The 7,500-nt window shown below is 54.2% G+C and overlaps 1 non-coding gene across 1 annotated transcript in view; it reads left to right on the top strand.

Moving 5' to 3' along the window:
• The first annotated feature begins 5,958 nt into the window (after window positions 1–5,958).
• Window positions 5,959–7,500, top strand: part of LOC126196907 (small subunit ribosomal RNA) — a 1,909-nt gene continuing 367 nt past the window's right edge. The window contains exon 1 of the ribosomal RNA XR_007539333.1: window positions 5,959–7,500. This exon is cut by the window's right edge and continues 367 nt beyond it. This is a non-coding gene — a ribosomal RNA (small subunit ribosomal RNA).

Genomic DNA, 7,500 nt, shown 5'->3' with positions numbered 1-7,500 from the left:
TTCGGTCACCGACGGTCCTGTCTACCCTAAGGAAGATTGATGGAAGCCACACAAAGGACTGGCAAGAGTCAGCCGAGCTACTTATGAGCACTATATTGCCAGATGATAGTAGCGAAGATGAGAATGAGGAACAGGGATATCTGAGGAGACAACTCGATGAGGTGTATGCCGATGAAACGATAGTTGCTCCATTCACTGAACGTGAAGTTACCAACGCAATTCATGAATTGCGCCGCAAAAAGGCGACGGGCCAAGATGGACTCGCTGCCGAGGCTCTTCAAGCCTTATGTGCGGAGATATGCCCTTACCTGACGAACCTCTACAACGAGTGTTTACGTCAGGGACGAATACCGATGTCTTGGAAGACAGCCGAAGTGGTAATCCTGCGAAAGGGTGAGGACAAGGATCCGGAGGTGCCGAAATCGTACCGACCAATCTGTCTCCTGAACTCCATGGCCAAGCTCCAGGAGAAGCTCCTATGCCTTCGGCTAGAGCAACACCGGGAACTTAGGGGACGAAGTCCCGACCAGTACGGATTCAGGAGGGGCCTGTGTACAGAAGATGCTATAAACAGGGCAATGTTGTTGGTGGACACATCTACAGCTAAGTACGTTGCGGGGATAATGGTCGACATCGCCGGGGCTTTTGACAACCTATGGTGGCCGGCCTTGTTCGACAGCCTAAGGAAGTTGGAATGTCCTGGGCCCCTGTACCGGTGCCTGCTGGACTACTGCCGTCACCGGCGGGCGGTCTTGCGGTGCCCGGGGCGGGCGGTTGAGAAGTTGATCACTAAGGGATGCCCGCAGGGCTCAGTCTGCGGTCCCATATTCTGGGACGTGAGTCTGGAACCTGTGCTGGAGGAACTTGGGGAACTGCGACAAGTGCGAGGCGTGGTGGCGTACGCTGATGACATTCTTCTAGTAATAGAAGGTGATTCTCGGGCACTGCTGGAAGCAAACTGCAACGCAGCGCTCAATGCACTGCAGCAGTGGTGCCAGAAAGTGAAGCTGAAGCTGTCTGCAGAGAAAACGGTGTATGTCATGTTGCGCGGCCGACTGGCGCGTGATCCTTTGATCCGAATCGCTGGCGGAGCAGTCAGGCGAAAATACATGACGAAGTACCTGGGGATTCACCTAGACGAGTCCAGACTGTTCACTGCGCACATCGAGATCGTATGTCGCAAAGGCCAAGCCATATTACACACAATAGCCAGCATTGCCAACAGGCAATTCCATCTGCCACTGCATACACTAAGGCTATATCACTCGAGCATCCTTATAGCCATCACGGCGTACGGGTCGAGTGTTTGGGCTCATAGACTGAGAAAGAGGAAACCTGCGGCGGCGATGAGGAGGCTGCAGCGCCTCGCGCTGGTGCGCCTCACTGGAGCATACAGCACGACATCCGCTGATGCGTTACTTGTCGTAACAGCAATCCCCCCACTCGACCTACTGGTCAGAGAAAGGGGTGCGCTGTATTGGCTCCGGAAGGGCAATCCGGAAGGAGTCACTAACATCTTAGGCCGACCGGCAGACAGCGCTGCTGAAGTCCGGAACTGGCTCCTAGACGAGTGGCAGCAGAGGTGGGACGCGCTCCGCACTGGCAGGCGCGTGCACCGCATATTCCCCAACGTGAGAGAGCGGATGAGACTCCGGTTTCTGAAACCCTCTCGGGGACTGGTGCACTTCTTGACAGGACATGGCCCTTATTCCACCTATTTGTGCTGGACTGGCAAAAGTGAAACCACAGACTGTGACTGCGGCGAGGTAGGATCCCCGGAGCACGCTCTGTGGGACTGCCCACAATTTGCAAATGCACGGGATGGAGTACTGCTCCCTAACAGAGACGTCAGAGCGCTTCTTCGGAGCAGAGAGCACTGGAGGGCGCTAGACACTCTTGCCTCTGCAATATCTGCTATGGCGCTGGAACAATACTTGGAAAGACGAGCGCTGGAACTCGCAAGGGAAAGAGCAGGAATGCTCCGTGACCCCGACACCACACCAGAGGCAAGTAGCACTGATTCTGACGCCGACTCTTGGGTCGGTGACGATTAAAATGCGACTGACTCTAGGCTAAGAACCCGGAACATTCCGGGCTCGACGATGGGCAAGGCCTGGCTAGCCCGAGCCGTGTGTTGTGGAGCCTGCAAATCGCAGGCGAAACGTGCGCCGGCTGATGCCCATTGTAAGCGGATGCTACGGCGGCACCACCTCCACGCGGTTCCCCGTGGGCACTGGACGGCAGGCCGCGAGACCTGACGCCCGGTGGCAAAGAGTGCTCCTCTGAGGATATAGAGGGTCCGTACCCCCGCACAATGGTGACGGTGTGGGGGTAGTTTTTCCAAAGACCGCATCATGCGGCGGTGGCAACGCTGGGGTAGAGTCGATACTCGTACTCTGGTGGAAGGTAAACATTCTGCTGTACATCAGTACTCTACTAATGGTTCAGTTGTCTCCCGGCACTGTTTAGTAAATGATACAGGGCCACATAGATAGATGATATATGCGAATGTCCCCACACATGCTCTAAGTCTGTGCGCGATTGCGTTGCTCACAGTACGGATTCCGATGCCGAGCGATCAGCTAGAAAGCGCCCCAACCATGTCGATCCCCATGGGCGTTGCACTCGCAGTCGCAAAGACTCTGGGCAATGGCTAAAAGCGCTCCGCAATATATTACTCAGACGGGTAATGACGGTCCGAGCGCTCAGTGTCAGGAGAGCTTTCCTGAGCCCTGACCCACAGGCAGGGTGTAGCGTATCCCACCCGCAGACATGTGACGTTGTCACACGACCAGTTGTCACTAATCGACTGATTGCCGATAATCGTATGCCATACACCGGGGAAAGCTGCCGCAAGGGGTAGCTACGTAGTGCAGTCGCACCTCTACTACTGTACAGAGATAGAACACCGCGTGACCGCAACCAGATTAAACTGATACATGGCGCTGATTACTAATAGATGCAGAGCCATCGGAATATAGATGGCATACGACATACAACAGTCCCTATACATGCTGACAGTCTGTGCACACATGCGAACTACACGTCACCCAGACACTCTATCACACACTACTCTCTGGCTGTAACAGACACAGACAAGATATCTAAGCACCAGCATGGAACAACATCCAGTGCATCCTCTCCGCCACATTACACCATTCACACTATGATAACAAAACCAGGAGGTCCACCCCAAAAACAGAATATCTCACTCTTCCAACAACCATCATTACTCAGATAAGCCACAAACACCCACACATGTCCTAGACAGGGGTGCAACCAACACCACCACACTGCCTTGTCTCACAGCATATAAGCAATGGCAGGAATGAAAGACACAGGCCTGCCACTCCCTTGCCACACCCACGCAACCGGCGCACCACCTCCCCTGAGAGAAAGATGCATCCTGACGTGACACATCTCAGGGTGCCTCAGGCGTCCACTTACCATCATCACTATGAACGAACCTCGTCCCCTCCCCCCTCATACACCATCCCTTAACCTAACCTATGTTGCACCTTAACCTAACCTATGTTGCACCTTAACCTAACCTATGTTGCACCTTAACCTAACCTATGTTGCACCTTAACCTAACCTATGTTGCACCTTAACCTAACCTATGTTGCACCTTAACCTAACCTATGTTGCGCCTTAACCTAACCTATGTTGCGCCTTAACCTAACCTATGTTGCGCCTTAACCTAACCTATGTTGCGCCTTAACCTAACCTATGTTGCGCCTTAACCTAACCTATGTTGCGCCTTAACCTAACCTATGTTGCGCCTTAACCTAACCTATGTTGCGCCTTAACCTAACCTATGTTGCGCCTTAACCTAACCTATGTTGCGCCTTAACCTAACCTATGTTGCGCCTTAACCTAACCTATGTTGCGCCTTAACCTAACCTATGTTGCGCCTTAACCTAACCTATGTTGCGCCTTAACCTAACCTATGTTGCGCCTTAACCTAACCTAAGTTGGGGCTTAACCTAACCTAAGTTGGGGCTTAACCTAACCTAAGTTGGGGCTTAACCTAACCTAAGTTGGGGCTTAACCTAACCTAAGTTGGGGCTTAACCTAACCTAAGTTGGGGCTTAACCTAACCTAAGTTGGGGCTTAACCTAACCTAAGTTGGGGCTTAACCTAACCTAAGTTGGGCCCTAACCTAACCTAAGTTGGGCCCTAACCTAACCTAAGTTGGGCCCTAACCTAACCTAAGTTGGGCCCTAACCTAACCTAAGTTGGGCCCTAACCTAACCTAAGTTGGGCCCTAACCTAACCTAAGTTGGGCCCTAACCTAACCTAAGTTGGGCCCTAACCTAACCTAAGTTGGGCCCTAACCTAACCTAAGTTGGGCCCTAACCTAACCTAAGTTGGGCCCTAACCTAACCTAAGTTGGGCCCTAACCTAACCTAAGTTGGGCCCTAACCTAACCTAAGTTGGGCCCTAACCTAACCTAAGTTGGGCCCTAACCTAACCTAAGTTGGGCCCTAACCTAACCTAAGTTGGGCCCTAACCTAACCTAAGTTGGGCCCTAACCTAACCCACGTTGCGCCCTAACCTAACCCACGTAATTGTTTGTTATATGAATCTAGAAATTCGTGTAGCGTTGCCTAATCGCAACCCTCTCAACATAGTTCGCTGCGCGCACACTCTGGTGTCCTGCGTATTGAATCATGTTACGGTGCCTACCCTCACAACATCTAGCGAGTGTTGCGTACGTTCCACATGGTCCCGCTATCCACTGTAATGTGTACTGCTATAAGACGTATATCGCCCCCCCCCCTCCCCTGTCGCCTCTAGTTCGTCAGTCAGGAGTTTGCGTGTTCAATGAGCTTCGCAGCTGTGCAATGGCATCGGCATACGTACGCGGGCCACCTTCCACGTGTTCTCTCGTGCATACGTCGCAGCATGTATGTGGACTGATGTGGCGTGTCGTGACTCATAACATCCAGGCATGCAAGACCCATTGAATTCGCAAATGTAGATGGACGTCTACGTTTGCTGCCCAAGTTACGCAAATGAACTGGAAATCCGTTGTTGCGCGGTTGTTCGCGCTGGAGGTGAATCGTTGATATCGACGATCGGTACAGGTATTAACCGGTTGCTTCAGCGACACCCGTCATACCCACGAACGTGAGTGGGCATGTGGGTATGAAGCGATACGCGGCGGTGGCTGGGTGGGACCGTCCCCGGCCGGTGAGGGGGGGGCGCCCGGCGTGCTGGCCGCGCGCTGCGTGGGCGCACGCGCGGCAGCCGGCTGGTGGGGGCGCCCAGTGGCAGGCGCGCCGGCTGACGGACGCGGCAGGCGGCGCATCTGCGTGCCGGCGCACCCAGCGCGCGGCGCCGTGCGGCCAAAGTGGGTCCTCCCGGGCCCGGTGCGAAGCGCGGTGGACATCTGCAGTGTGCTGGTCCGATTGAGGACTGTGTGCGTTGAGGATGCGCCGCCGCCCGGCACTCGGCGCCGCGACGCCGTCTGCTGCTCGGTCGCCCCCGCGGTTCTCGCAGGTGGTTTGTATCGCAGCTGTGCGGATGTGTTGGCGCGTGCGCTGTGCTGGGAGAGTTCGCTTTGGCACCCAAGTGGGGCTCTGCCCCTCTGTGGCGCTGGCGTTGGAGCTGCCCGGTCACTGTTTGTGGCCGCGTGTTGTCTCCCGCCGGCAACACCACGACAGCACGCTCCCGGGCCTCTGTCGGCAGCGGCAAGCTCAGTTGGGAGCACGGGTGGTCGCACTGAAAGCGTCTACTCGCCTATCTCCGGGCGATTGCGCCTCTCTCGAACCCGACCAAGTACTTAGGACGGCGCTGCGCGCCGCCGGGACCTGAGAGGGTTTCGAGGTGTATCGTGCAGGGGAGCCCAGCCTCCTCCTGTTTGCAGAATAATTGAGCGGACGCTTGCGTGTTCGCGCGGGCCTCCGGGACACACTCCCGGGCGGCCGGCTGCTCAGCTCTAGTTGACGCAGCTCCCTGGTTGATCCTGCCAGTAGTCATATGCTTGTCTCAAAGATTAAGCCATGCATGTCTCAGTACAAGCCGCATTAAGGTGAAACCGCGAATGGCTCATTAAATCAGTTATGGTTCCTTAGATCGTACCCACGTTACTTGGATAACTGTGGTAATTCTAGAGCTAATACATGCAAACAGAGTCCCGACCAGAGATGGAAGGGACGCTTTTATTAGATCAAAACCAATCGGTCGGCTCGTCCGGTCCGTTTGCCTTGGTGACTCTGAATAACTTTGGGCTGATCGCACGGTCTTCGTACCGGCGACGCATCTTTCAAATGTCTGCCTTATCAACTGTCGATGGTAGGTTCTGCGCCTACCATGGTTGTAACGGGTAACGGGGAATCAGGGTTCGATTCCGGAGAGGGAGCCTGAGAAACGGCTACCACATCCAAGGAAGGCAGCAGGCGCGCAAATTACCCACTCCCGGCACGGGGAGGTAGTGACGAAAAATAACGATACGGGACTCATCCGAGGCCCCGTAATCGGAATGAGTACACTTTAAATCCTTTAACGAGTATCTATTGGAGGGCAAGTCTGGTGCCAGCAGCCGCGGTAATTCCAGCTCCAATAGCGTATATTAAAGTTGTTGCGGTTAAAAAGCTCGTAGTTGGATTTGTGTCCCACGCTGTTGGTTCACCGCCCGTCGGTGTTTAACTGGCATGTATCGTGGGACGTCCTGCCGGTGGGGCGAGCCGAAGGCGTGCGACCGCCTCGTGCGTGCTCGTGCGTCCCGAGGCGGACCCCGTTGAAATCCTACCAGGGTGCTCTTTATTGAGTGTCTCGGTGGGCCGGCACGTTTACTTTGAACAAATTAGAGTGCTTAAAGCAGGCAAGCCCGCCTGAATACTGTGTGCATGGAATAATGGAATAGGACCTCGGTTCTATTTTGTTGGTTTTCGGAACCCGAGGTAATGATTAATAGGGACAGGCGGGGGCATTCGTATTGCGACGTTAGAGGTGAAATTCTTGGATCGTCGCAAGACGAACAGAAGCGAAAGCATTTGCCAAGTATGTTTTCATTAATCAAGAACGAAAGTTAGAGGTTCGAAGGCGATCAGATACCGCCCTAGTTCTAACCATAAACGATGCCAGCCAGCGATCCGCCGCAGTTCCTCCGATGACTCGGCGGGCAGCCTCCGGGAAACCAAAGCTTTTGGGTTCCGGGGGAAGTATGGTTGCAAAGCTGAAACTTAAAGGAATTGACGGAAGGGCACCACCAGGAGTGGAGCCTGCGGCTTAATTTGACTCAACACGGGAAACCTCACCAGGCCCGGACACCGGAAGGATTGACAGATTGATAGCTCTTTCTTGATTCGGTGGGTGGTGGTGCATGGCCGTTCTTAGTTGGTGGAGCGATTTGTCTGGTTAATTCCGATAACGAACGAGACTCTAGCCTGCTAACTAGTCGCGTGACATCCTTCGTGCTGTCAGCGATTACTTTTCTTCTTAGAGGGACAGGCGGCTTCTAGCCGCACGAGATTGAGCAATAACAGGTCTGTG

The sequence above is a fragment of the Schistocerca nitens genome, chromosome 7 (assembly GCF_023898315.1).
Source record: "Schistocerca nitens isolate TAMUIC-IGC-003100 chromosome 7, iqSchNite1.1, whole genome shotgun sequence".
NCBI lineage: Eukaryota > Metazoa > Arthropoda > Insecta > Orthoptera > Acrididae > Schistocerca > Schistocerca nitens.
Note: the sequence above shows the minus strand (reverse complement) of the source record. Positions and strands in the feature narration are given on the sequence as shown.